This window comes from Somniosus microcephalus, unplaced genomic scaffold (genome assembly GCF_052327205.1).
Source record: "Somniosus microcephalus isolate GS21.2 unplaced genomic scaffold, FLI_Smic_1.0 unresolved_chr5, whole genome shotgun sequence".
In the NCBI taxonomy this organism is placed as follows: Eukaryota; Metazoa; Chordata; class Chondrichthyes; order Squaliformes; family Somniosidae; genus Somniosus; species Somniosus microcephalus.
This window is the reverse complement of record NW_028225183.1, coordinates 51,022,107-51,035,475: the sequence shown is the minus strand read 5'-3', so window position 1 is coordinate 51,035,475 and position 13,369 is coordinate 51,022,107. Positions and strand designations below refer to the sequence as shown.

General features: G+C 42.7%; 3 non-coding genes and 1 pseudogene across 3 annotated transcripts; all 4 read left to right on the top strand.

Moving 5' to 3' along the window:
* The first annotated feature begins 316 nt into the window (after window positions 1-316).
* Window positions 317-481, top strand: LOC147088260 (U1 spliceosomal RNA). Its single transcript, XR_015075541.1, has one exon. It is a non-coding gene; the product is annotated as a U1 spliceosomal RNA (small nuclear RNA).
* Window positions 482-5,374: 4,893 nt separating this feature from the next.
* Window positions 5,375-5,500, top strand: LOC147088259 (U1 spliceosomal RNA; annotated as a pseudogene).
* Window positions 5,501-8,715: 3,215 nt separating this feature from the next.
* LOC147088258 (U1 spliceosomal RNA) lies at window positions 8,716-8,879 on the top strand. Its single transcript, XR_015075553.1, has one exon. It is a non-coding gene; the product is annotated as a U1 spliceosomal RNA (small nuclear RNA).
* A 3,217-nt stretch (window positions 8,880-12,096) lies between these two features.
* LOC147088257 (U1 spliceosomal RNA) lies at window positions 12,097-12,255 on the top strand. The gene has a single exon (XR_015075465.1). It is a non-coding gene; the product is annotated as a U1 spliceosomal RNA (small nuclear RNA).
* The last annotated feature ends 1,114 nt before the right edge of the window (window positions 12,256-13,369 follow it).

Sequence of the window (13,369 nt, the reverse complement as noted above, 5' to 3'; positions counted from 1 at the left end):
ACAAACATTTACTTCAGATGCAATAAATATAAGGAGAGATTTATTTCCAGAAAACATTCTGCGGCCGTAAGAAAGTTAGTGAGTGAGCGTTTGTTTCATTTTAAGGGAAATGAGCGAATATGCATTGCCGGCTCTGCATTATTGCAGCGTTTTGTCAAAGGGTACAGCATTATATATTGCAATATTTTAGCAGAATCGACAGGAGAAAACAGCAGCACTTTCTGAATGAATGGACATTGTGATTTAAAAAAAGGTGTCGTTGAGCCGGTAAGAGGCAGTGGAAGGTGTGGCGAGGCAGTGTGTGCACCTGGAAAACTTACTTACCTGGCAGGGGAGAAACCATGATCAAGAAGGTAGTTTTGCCAGGGTGAGGTTAGCTCATTGTACTTCGGGTGTACTGGCGCCTGTGATGTCCCCAAATGCGGGATACTCGACTGCAAAATTTCTGATAGCCGGGCACTGCGTTCGCGCTCTTCACTGGCTTTGCAATTGAAGTTAGATTTTTCAACTGACCTCTCAACACACAGTTATTTTCCTCTCAATCCTAACTTTGCTTTATTCCCGATAGAGGGAGCTGTGACACAAAACGGCCTTTCTCCAAAACACAGCGTGTTCAAATTGACTCATAAGCGATTCCCAAAGCTCACATTTCAATTTCTCTCTACGCTCACGTTGATATTTATCTTGACAACTGAGAAATTACATATTTTGCACAAAAAATCTAAAATTATTTGCACTTACAAGTCCACACCGCTTACAACCATATTTTCGAAGCTGCCTGCCAACTCTGCACTTTGGCAAAATGTTTAACCTTGTCAACTGCAGAAACATTGATACAGCACAGAACCAGGTCCATCGTATCTCTGCTGGCTCTTTCAAACGGCTATCCAATTAATAATAATCCTCTGTTCTTTCACCAATTCCCTGCAAAAATTTTACATTCAAATATTATCCCGATTACCTTTTCAACATTACTATCAGTTTGCTTCAACCACCCTTTCCGGCAGAGCATTGCAGGCACTCACAACAATTTTCTGCATCACTTTTTTTCACCTTCTCGAGGGGGAGGCGGGGAAACATCCTACTGGTTCTTTTGCAACTTTTCTTAAATATGTTGCCCCTGTAACTGACACTGGAAACAGTTTCACTATATTGACTTGTTATCTTATATTTATATAGCACCATTAATGCAGTAAAACATCCGAAGGCACTCCACAGGAGCATTATCAAACAAAATTTCACACTGCCGCACAAGAAGATATTAGGACAGAAAAACAGAAAATGCTGGAAATACTCAGCAGGTCAGGCAGCATCTGTGGAGAGAGAAAAACAGAGTTAATGTTTCAGGTCGATGACCCTTCGTCAGAACCGCATTACTGTTTAATTCACTGCCACTACTCTTTTAAGAATGCCCACATTGCTGAAGTTCTGCATCTTCTCTCCAGCAACTCTGTTACTCTCTCCACAGATGCTGCCTTACTTGCTGTGTATGTGCAGGATTTTCGGATTTCATTTCAGATTTCCAACAGCCACAGTATTTTGCTTTTGTACTTGAGATATTAGGACAGATGACCAAAAGCTTGATCGATATGTTAGGCTTTAAGGAGCGCCTTAAAGGAGGAGAGACAGAGACGTGGCGCAGTTTCGGGAGGGAATTCCTGATTTTGGGGCTAAGCAGCTGAAAACACGCCCATCAACGGTGAAGCAAATAAAATAGGAATACGCAAGGGGCCCGAATTGCAGGAGCACAGGGTTCAAAGGCAACATGAGGGAATATTGTTTCTGTTGCGTGTGGATAACCTCTAGCATTCACAGCCTGAAAGGGTGCTGCAGGCAGATTCAATTGTGGCTGTCAAAAGGGAATTGGATATGTACCTGAAAGGAAAAAAATTACAGGGTTACAGGCAAAGGGCGGGGGAGTGGGACTAGCTGAAGTGCTGTTTCAGAGAGACGGCACGGTCTCGACAGACCGAATGGCCTTCTTCTGTGCTGCAACCATTCTATTATATGATCTCGGAGATTTGTAGGCAATGGTCCCTCTAATTTGTTTCTTTGGCCCGCCCGACCCCGTCAACGGGCTGTGCGACCTATTCAAAATTCAGCACGTGCATATTTTTTCGCTTTAAGGCTCACCGGATGCACGGGACCTGCAGCACACTGCGTTTCTGCACGGCCTTGAAGTGTGTATCCGATGAACATAGGGTCTGATGAAAGGGTGGAACTGAAAAAATCAGTATTTGTAGGGAAATTGTGTTAGGAAAATTGATGGGACTGAAGGCCGATAAATCCCCAGGGCCTGATAATCTACATCCCAGGGAACTTAAGGAAGTGGCCGTAGAAATAGTAGATGCATTGCTGGTCATCTTCCAGAACTCGATAGACTCTGTAATGGTACCCATAGATTGGCGGGTAGCTAATGTTACCGCACTATTCAAAAAAGATGGTAGAGAAAAGGCGGGGAATTATAGACCGGTAAGCTTGACATCAGTAGTGGGGAAAATGCTAGAGTACTTTATAAAATATGTAATAGCAGAGCACTTGGAAAGCAGTGACTGGATCAGACAAAGTCAACATGGATTTACAAAAGGTAAATCATGCTTGACTAAACTACTGGAATTTTTTGAGGATGTAACTGGTAAAATAGATAAGGGAGAACGAGTGGATGTGGTGTATTTGGACTTTCAGAAGGCTTTCCATAAGGTCCCGCATAAGCGATTAGCGTGCAAAATTAAGGCACATGGGATTGGGGGCAAGGTATTGACTTGGATAGAGAACTGGTTGGCGGACAGAAAGCAAAGATTTGGAATAAATGGGTCGTTTTCCGAGTGGCAGGCAGTCACTAGTGGGGTACCGCAAGGTTCGGTCCTAGGACCCCAGCTGTTTACAATATATATTAATGATCTGGACGAGGGAATTGGATGTAATATCTCCAAATTTGCAGACGACACAAAGCTGGGGGGGAGGGTATGCTGTGAGGAGGATGTCGTGAAACTCCAGCACGGTTTGGACAGGTTGGGTGATTGGGCAGAAACATGGCAAATGCACTATAATGTGGATAAATGTGAGGTTATCAACTTTGGTGGCAAAAACAGGAAGGCAGATTAATATTTGAATGGTAATAGATTGGGAGAAGGGGAAGTGCAAAGAGACCTGGGTGTTCTTGTACACCAGTCGCTGAAGGTAAGCATGCAGGTGCAGCAGGCGGTTAAGAAGGCAAATGGTATGTTGGCCTTCGTAGCAAGAGGGTTCGAGTGCAAGAACAACGATGTCTTGCTGCAGTTGTGCAGGGCCTTGGTGAGACCACACCTTGAGTATTGTGTGCAGTTTTGATCGCCTTACCAGAGGAAGGACGTTATTGCCATTGAAGGAGTGCAGCGAAGATTCACCAGGCTGATACCTGGGATGGCAGGAATGACGTATGAGGAGAGATTGTGTCGATTGGGCTTATACTCACTGGAGTTTAGAAGACTGAGAGGGTATCTCATCGAAAACTATAAAATTCTGTCAGGCCTGGACAGACTAGATGCAGGAAGGATGTTTCTGATGGCCGGGGAGTCCAGAACCACGGGTCATAGTCTAAGGATAAGGGGTAAGCCATTTAGGACTGAAATGTGGAGGAATTTCTTCACCCAGAGAGTGGTGAACCTATGGAATTCTCTGCCACAGAGGGCGGTGGAGGCCAGTTCATTAAATATAATCAAGAAAGAGTTGGATATATTTCTTAAGTCTAAAGTGATCAAGGGATATGGGGAGAAGGCAGGGACCGGGTCCTGAATTTGGATGATCAGCCATGATCTAATTGAATGGCGGAGCAGGCTCGAAGGGCCAAAAGGCCTACTGCTGCTCCTATCTTCTATGTATGTATCTATGTATGTATTGGTTGTAGTGTGTATTGGTTGGAGGTTACAGGGAAAGGGAGGGGCGAGCCAGTGGAGGGATTTGAAAACAAGAGAATTTTAAAATCGAGGCGTTGCTGGACCGTGACCCAATGCAGGTGAGCGAGCACAGGGGGTGATAGGTGAGCGAGACTTGGTGCGAGTCCCGATACAGGCAGCAGGACTTTTGGAGAAGTAACCCTTTTCTGTTACTTCTTTATGTATTGATGAGTGCGTGTGGTTAGAGCTATGTGGCCCATTGAGCCGTAATAATCTATCTATCGCAGCCTTGAATATACTCAAACACTCAGAATTCACAACCCTCTGAGTCAGTGAATTCCAAAGATGCACAACCCTCTGAGTGGAGAAATTCCTCCTCATCTCAGTCTTAAATGGCTTAACCCTTATCCTGAGTCTATGCCCCCAAGTTTTAGGCACTCCAGCCAAGGGTAACAACCTCTCAGCATCTACCCTTTCAATCCCTTTCAGAATCTTGTCTGGTTCAATGAGATCACCTCTCATTCTTCTAAACTCCCGAGAGTATATCACCATCTCTCATCATAGGACAGCCCTCTCATGTTGTATGCTCAGGAAGACGCCACGGTTATTCGAATGTCCTGGTGATAGCCCCTGCTACATGTCATCATTTTGATTTAAGGCAAGTCTGAAATGAAACAGGAGAAAGCCTTACTGCAAGCACTGACCATGCTGGAGGAAGTTAGGATTGCTGCACTGTTGGCTAGAATACTTCAATATTTCCGGTGTCTCCCTTACATATAACAAGATCAAGGGACATTTATTATCCACCTCCGTCCCTAAGCTCTTAATGTGGCTTTTCCTTATATCATTTAATCAGTATGATTATAATGAATGATCATACTGAAAGAGTGAGAAAGATTGCAAACGACAACAACAACTTGTATTTATATAGCGCCTTTAACATAGTTAAAACGTCCCAAGACACTTCACAGGACTAGAATAAGAAACAATGTGAAACACACTCAAACAGAAGGAGGTAGGTTTATTGGTGAAATATTTCAACCACAGCGAGTGAATGTGACAAGTGATGAAGACTTCATGGGCCAAAACCTCACGATGTCCCTATCGGTCGTTATGGGCAAAACTTGAAAATTGCTTTTTCAAACACATCAGATTCCGAATTATTGTTCATGTGAAGATAAGACAAACTTCAGATTATTACTTCAGATGCAATACATATAAGGAGAGATTTATTTCCAGAAAACTTTCCGTGGCCTGAAGAAAAGTTACTGAGGGAGCGTTCGTTTCCTTTTAATGACAATAGGCAACTATGCATATCCGGCTCTTTGTTATTGCAGAGTTTCGTCAAAGGGTATATCATTATATAATGCAATATTTTAGCAGAATCGACATGAGAAAACAGCAGTACTGTCTGAATGAAGGGGAATTTTGATTTTAAAAATGTGTCACCGATACAGTAAGAGGCAGTGAATGATGTGGCGAGCCAATGTATGGAAAGCATCTTTACTTGGCAGTGGAGAGACCATGATTATGAAGGTGGTTCTCCCAGGCTGAAGCTAGTCCATCGTACTTTGGGTGTGCTGACGCATGCGATGTCCTCAAATGCGGGTTACTCGACTGCATTCGCGCTCCCTCCTGACTTTACAATTAAAGTTATATTTTCAACTAAGCTCTCAAATGCGCTGTTATTTTGCTTTCAATTTTAACTTTGCTTTATTCCCGACAGAGAGAGTTCTGATGCAAAAGAGCCTTTCTCCAAAACACAGCCTTTTCAAATTGACTCATAAGCGAATCCCAAAGCTCACATTTCAATTTCTCTCTACGCTCACGTTGATATTCATCCTTACAACTAATAAATTACATATTTTGCACAAGAAATCTAAAATTATTCACTTACAAGTCCACACCGCGTACCACCAGATGTTCAAATCTGCCTGACAACTCTGCACTTTGGCAAAATGTTTAACCTTGTTAACTACAGAAACAATGATACAGCACAGAAACACGTCATTCGGCCCATTGTTTCTCTGCTGGCTCTTTCAAAGGGCTATCCAATTAATCATACTCCTCTGTTCTTTCACCAAATCCCTGCAATTATTTTACCTTCAAATATTATCCAAATTACCTTTTCAACATTACTATTCAATTAGCTTTAACCACCCTTTCAGGCAGAGCATTGCAGGCACTCACAACAATTTTCTGCATCACTTTTTTCACCTTCTCGAGGGGGAGGTGGGGAAACATCCTACTGGTTCTTCTGCAAATTTTCTTAAATCTGTTGCCCCTGTAAATGACACTGGAAACAGTTTCTCCTTATTGACTTGTTATCTTGTATTTATATGGCACCATTAATGTAGTAAAACGGACCAAGCCACTCCACAGGAGCGTTATCAAACAAAATTTCACACCCTGGGTCACAAGAAGATGTTAGGACGTAAAAACAGAAAATGCTGGAAATACTCAGCAGGTCAGGCAGCATCTGTGGAGAGAGAAAAACAGGGTTAACGTTTCAGGTCGATGACCCTTCGTCAGAACTGTATTACAGTTTAATTCACTGCCACTTCACTTTTAAGAATGCCCACATTGAAGAATTTCTGCTCCTTGCTCGAAAAACTCTGTTACTCACTCCAAAGATGCTGCCTGACTTGCTGTGTATTTGGAGCATTTTGTTTATTTTTTTCAGATTTCCAGCATCCACAGTATTTTGCTTTTGTATTTGAGATATTAAGACAGATGACCAAAAGCTTGGTTGAAAAGTTATGTTTTACGAAGCGTCTTAAAGGAGGAGAGACAGAGAAGTAACGCAGTTTCGGGAGGGAATTCCTGATTTTAGTGCCTAGGAAGCTGAAAGCACGCCCGTCAACGGCGAAGAAAATAAAATAGGAATACGCAAGAGGCCCGAATTGCAGGAGCACAGAGATCAAAGGCAACTTGAGGCAAAATTGTTTATGTAGCGTATGGATAGCATCTGGAATTCACTGCCTGAAAGGGTGCTGGAGGCAGATTCAATTGTGGCTTTCAAAAGGGAATTGGATATGGACGTGAAAGGAAAATATTTACAGGGCTACGGGGAAAGGGTGGGGGAGGGAGACTAGCTGAAGTGCTGTTTCGGAGAGCCGGCAGAATCTCGGCAGGCCGAATGGCCTCCTTCTGTGCTGCAACCATTCTATTATATGGTCTCGGAGAGTTGTAGGCAATGGTCCATCTAATTTATGCTTTGGCCCGCCCGTCCCCGTCAACGGGCTGTCCGACATATTCAAAAATCAGCACGTGCACGTTTTTTCTCTTTAAATGCCGACTCACCGGATGCACGGGCCCTGCAGCACGCTGCGTTTCTGCGCCGCCTTGAAGTGCATATTGGTTGTAGTGTGTATTGGTTGGAGGTGACAGGGAAAGTGAGGGGTGAGCCCGTGGAGGGATTTGAACACAAGAGAATTTTAAAATCGAGGCATTGCTGGACCGTGACCCAATGCAGGTGAGGGTGCACAGGGGGTGATGGGTGAACGAGTCTTGCTGCGAATCACGATATGGGCAGCAGGGTTTTTGGAGAAGTAACACTTTTCTGTTACTTCTTTATGTATTGATGAGTGCGTGTGGTTAGAGCCATGTGGCCCATTGAGCCGTAATAATCTATCTATCTCTGCCTTTAATATACTCAAACACTCAGCATTCTCATCCCTCTGGGGCAGAGAATTCCAAAGATGCACAACCCTCCGAGAGAATAAATTCCTCCTCATCTCAGTCTTAAATGGCCTAACCCGTATCCTGAGTCTATGCCCCCAAGTTCTAGGCACTCCAGCCAAGGGAAACAACCTCTCAGCATCTACCCTTTCAATCCCTTTCAGAATCCTGTCTCGTTCAATGATATCACCTCTCATTCTTCTAAACTCCCGAGAGTATATCACCGTCTCTCATCATAGGACAGCCCTCTCATGTTGTTTGCTCAGGAACACGCCAGTCATTAGAATGTCCTGGTGATATTCCCTGCTACAGGACATCATTTTGATTTAAGGCAAGTCTGAAATGAAACAGGAGAAAGCCTTACTGCAAGCACTGACCATGCTGGAGGAAGTTAGGATTGCTGCACTGTTGGCTAGAATACTTCAATATTTCCGGTGTCTCCCTTACATATAACAAGATAAAGGGACATTTATTATCCACCTCCGTCTCTAAGCTCTTAATGTGGCTTTTCCTTATATCATTTAATCACTATGATTATACTGAATTATCAGACTGAAAAGAGTGAGAAAGATTGCAAATGATAACAACAACTTGTATTTATATAGCGCCATTAACATTGTTAAAACGTCCCAAGACACTTCACAGGACTATTATAAGACAACAATGTGAAACCCGCTTAAACAAAAGAAGGTAGGTTTATTGGTGAATTATTTCATGTGACAAGTGATGAAGACTTGATCGGCCAGAACCTCACTATGTCCCTATCGGTCTTTATGGGCAAAAGTTGAAACTTGCTTTTTTAATCACATCAGATTCCGAATGATTGTTCATATGAAGATAAGACAAACATTTACTTCAGATGCAATACATATAAGGAGAGATTTATTTCCCGAACACTTTCTATGGCCTGAAGAAAAGTTACTGAGGGAGAGTTCGTTTCCTTTTAAGGGTGATATGCAAATATGCTTGTCCGGCTCTTTATTATTGCAGCGATTTGTCAAAGGGTATATCATTATATACTGCAATATTTTAGCGGAATCGACATGAGAAAACAACAGCACTCTTTGAATGAAGGGGGAATTTTGATTTAAAAAATGAGTCATTGAGACGGTAAGAGGCAGTGAATGATGTGGCGAGGCAATGTGTGCCGATGGAAATTATACTTATCTGGCAGTGGAGAAACCATGATCATGAAGATGGTTTTACCACGATGAGGTTAGTCCATTGCACTTCGGGTGTGCTGATGCCTGCGATGTCTTCAAATGCGGGATACTCGGCTGCAAAATTTGTGGTAGTGCGGGACTGCGTTTGCGCTCTCACCTGGCTTTATAATTAAAAGTTAGATTTTCAACTAGCTCTCAAATGCAGCGTTATTCTGCTTGTAATATTTTGCTTTATTCTCCACAGAGTGAGCTGCGATACAAAAGGGCCTTTCTCCAAAACACAGCCTATTCAAATTGACTCATAAGCGATTCCCAAAGCTCACATTTCAATTTCTTTCTACGCTCACGTTCATATTCATCCTTACAACTAAGAAAATACATATTTTGCACAAAAGATCAAAAATTATTCAGACTTACATGTCCACACCGCGTACAACCAGATTTTCAAATCTGCCTGCCAACTCTACACTTTGGCCACATGTTTATCCTTGTTAACTACAGAAACAATGATGCAGCACAGAACCAGGACATTCGGCCCATCGTACCTTTGCTGGCTCTTTCAAAGGGCTATCCAATTAATCATACTCCTCTGTTCATTCACCAAATCCCTGCAATTATTTTACCTTCAAATATCATCCAAATTACCTTTTCAACATTACTATTCAATTTGCTTCAACCACCCTTTCAGGCAGAGCATTGCAGGCACTCACAACTATTTTCTGCATCACTTATTTTCATCTTCACGAGGGGGAGGCGGGGAAACATCCGACTGGTTCTTTTGCAAATTTTCTTAAATCTGTTGTGCCTGTAACTGACACTGGAAACAGTTTCTCCTTATTGACTTGTTATCTTGTATTTATATAGCCCCATTAATGTAGTTAAACGTCACAAAGGCACTCCACAGGAGCGTTATCAAACCAAATATCACACCCTGCCGCACAAGGAGATATTAGGACATAAAAACAGAAAATGCTGGAAATACTCAACAGGTCAGGCAGCATCTGTGGAGAGAGAAAACAGGGTTAACTTTTCAGGTCGATGACCCTTCGTCAGAACTGTATTAGTGTTTAATTTACTGCCAGTTCTCTTTTAAGAATGCCCACATTGATGAAGTTCTGCTCTTCTCTCCAACAACTCTGTTACTCTCTCCACAGATGCTGCAGGACTTGCTGTGTATTTGCAGCATTTTCGGTTTTTACGTCAGATTTGCAGCATCCGCAGTATTTTGTTTTTGTATTTGAGATATTAGGGCAGATGACCAAAAGCGTGGTCGAAAAGTCAGGTTTTAAGGAGCATCTTAAAGGAGGAGAGACAGAGAAGTGGCGCAGTTTCAGGAGGGAATTACTGATTTTAGGGCCACGCGGCTGAAAGCATGCCCGTCAACGGTGAACCAAATAAAACAGTAATATGCAACAGGCCCGAGTTGCAGGAGCACAGAGATCAAAGGCAACATTAGGGAACATTGATTATGTAGCGTGTGGATAGCTTTTGGAATTCACTGCCCGAAAGGGTGCTGGAGGAAGATTCAGTTGTGGGTTTCAAAACGGAATTGGATATGGACCTGAAAGGAAAAAAATTGCAGGGCTACGGGGAAAGGGTGGGGGAGTGGGACTAGCTGAAGTGCTGTTTCAGAGAGCTGACACGGGCTCCACAGGCCGAATGGCCTCCTTCTGTACTGCAACCATTCTATTATATGATCTCGGAGAGTTGTAGGCAATGGTCCCTCTAATTTGTTTGTTTGGCCCGCCCGGCCCCGTCAACGGGCTGTGCGAACTATTCAGAAATCAGCACGTGCACGTATTTTCTCTTTAAATGCTGGCTCACCAGATGCACGGGGACTGCAGCGCGCTGCGTTTCTGCGCGGCCTTTAAGTGTGTATTGGTTGTAGTGTGTATTGGTTGGAGGTTACAGGCAAAGGGAGGGGCGAGCCCGTGAGGGATTTGAAAACAGTAGATTATTAAAATCGGGGCGTTGCTGGACTGTGACCCAATGCAGGTCAGCGAGCACAGGGGGTGATGGGTGAACGAGACTTGGTGCGAGTCACGATATGAGCAGCTTGGTTTTTGGAGAAGTAACCCTTTTCTGTTACTTCTTTATGTATTGATGTGTGTGTGTGGTTAGAGCCATGCGGCCCATTGAGCCATAATAATCTATCTATCTCAGCAATGAATATACTCAAACACTCAGCATTCACATCCCTCTGGGGCATAGAATTCTAAAGATGCACAACCCTCTTAGTGAAGAAATTCCTCCTCATCTCGGTCTTAAATGGCCTAACCCTTACCCTGAGACTATGCCCCCAACTTCTAGACACTCCAGCCAAGGGAAACAATCTCTCAGCATCTACACTTTCAATACCTTTCAGAATCTTGTATGGTTCAATGAAATCACCTCTCATTCTTCTAAACTCCCGAGAGCATAGGCCCATCACTCATCATAGGAGAGCCCTCTCCTGCTGTTTGCTCAGGAAAACTCCACGGTTATTAGAATGTCCTGATGATATTTCCTGCTACAGGACATCTTTTTGGTTTAAGGCAAGACTGAAATGGAACAGGAGAAAGCCTTACTGCAAGCACTGACCATGCTGGAGGAAGTTAGGATTGCTGCACTGTTGCCTCGAATACTTCAATATTTCCGGTGTTTCCCTTACATATAACAACATAAAGGGACATTTATTAACCACCTCCGTCTCTAAGCTGTTAATGTGGTTTTTCCTTATATCATTTAACGACTATGCTTATACTGAATGATCATACTGAAAAGAGTGAGAAAGATTACAAACGACAACAACAACTTGTATTTATATAGCGCCTTTAAAATAGTTAAAACGTCCCAAGACACTTCACAGGACTATTATAAGACAACAATGTGAAACCCGCTTAGACAAAAGAATGTAGGTTTATTGGTGAAACATTTCAACCAGAGTGAGTGAATGTGACAAGTGATGAAGACTTGATGGGCCAGAACCTCACTATGTCCCTGTCGGTCTTTATGGGCAAAAGTTGAAAATTGCTTTTTCAAACACATCAGATTCTGAATTATTGTTCATGTGAAGATATGACAAATATTTACTGCAGATCCAATACATATAAGGAGAGACTTATTTCCAGAAAACATTCCGTGGCCTGAAGAATAGATACTGAGGGAGCATTCGTTTCCTTTTCAGGGCAACATGCAAATATAAATGCCTGGCTCTTAATTATTGCAGCGTTATGTCAAAGGGTATATCATTATATAATGCAATATTTTAGCAGAATCGACATGAGAAAACAGCAGCACTTCCTGAATGAATGGGGCATTTTGGTTAAAAAAATTAATCGTTGAGACGGTAAGAGGCAGTGAATGATGTGGCAAGGCAATGTGTGCCAATGGAAAGCATACTTACCTGGCAGGGGAGAGTGCCCATGATCATGAAGGTGATTTTTACAGGACGAGTCTAGCCCATGCATTTCGGGTGTGCTGACGCCTGCGATGTCCTCAAATGCGGGATACTCGACTGCAAAATTTGTGATAGTGAATACTGCGTTCCTGCTCCCCCCTTGCTTTACAATTAAAGTTAGACTTTCAACTAAGTTCTCAAATGCACTGTTATTTTGTGTTCAATGTTAACTTTGCTTTATTCCCGGCAGAGGGAGCTGTGATACAAAAGGGCCTTTCTCCAAAACACAGCCTATTCAAATTGACTCATAAGCGATTCCCAAAGCTCACATTTCAATTTCTCTCTACGTTCACATTGATATACATCCTTACAACTAAGAAATTACATATTTTGCACAAAAAATCAAAAATTATTTACACTTACAAGTCCACACCGCGTACAACCCGAATTTCAAATCTGCCTGCCGAATCTGCACTTTGGCAAAATGTTTAACCTTGTTAACTACCGAAACAATGAAACAGCACAGAACCAGGTCATTCTGCCCAACCTACCTCTGCTGCCTCTTTCAAAGGGCTATCCAATTAATCATATTCCTCTGTTCTTTCACTAAATCCCTGCATTTATTTTCCCTTCAAATATTATCCAAATTAACTTTTCCACATTACTATTCAATTTCTTCCACCACCCTTTCAGGCAGAGCATTGCAGGCACTCACAACAATTTGCTGCATCACTTTTCTGCACCTTCTCGAGGGCGAGGCGGGGAAACATCCTACTGATTCTTTTGCAAATTTTCTTAATTCTGATGCCCCTGTAACTGACACTGGAAACAGTTCCTCCTTATTGACTTGTTATCGTGTATTTATATAGCACCATTAATGTAGTAAAGCGTCCCAAGGCACTCCACAGGAGCGTAATCAAACACAATTTCGCACCCTGCCGCACAAGAAGTTATTAGGGCATAAAAACAGAAAATGCTGGAAATACTCAGCAGGTCATGCAGCATCTGTGGAGAGAGAAAAACAGGGTTAACTTTTCAGGTCGATGACCCTTCGTCAGAACTGTATTAGTGTTTAATTTACTGCCAGTTCTGTTTTAAGAATGCCCACATTGATGAAGTTCTGCTCTTCTCTCCAACAACTCTGTTACGCTCTCCACAGATGCTGCAGGACTTGCTGTGTATTTGCTGCATTTTCGGTTTTTATTTCAGAATTCCAGCATCCGCAGTATTTTGCTTTTGTATTTCAGATTTTAGGATACATGCCCAAAAGC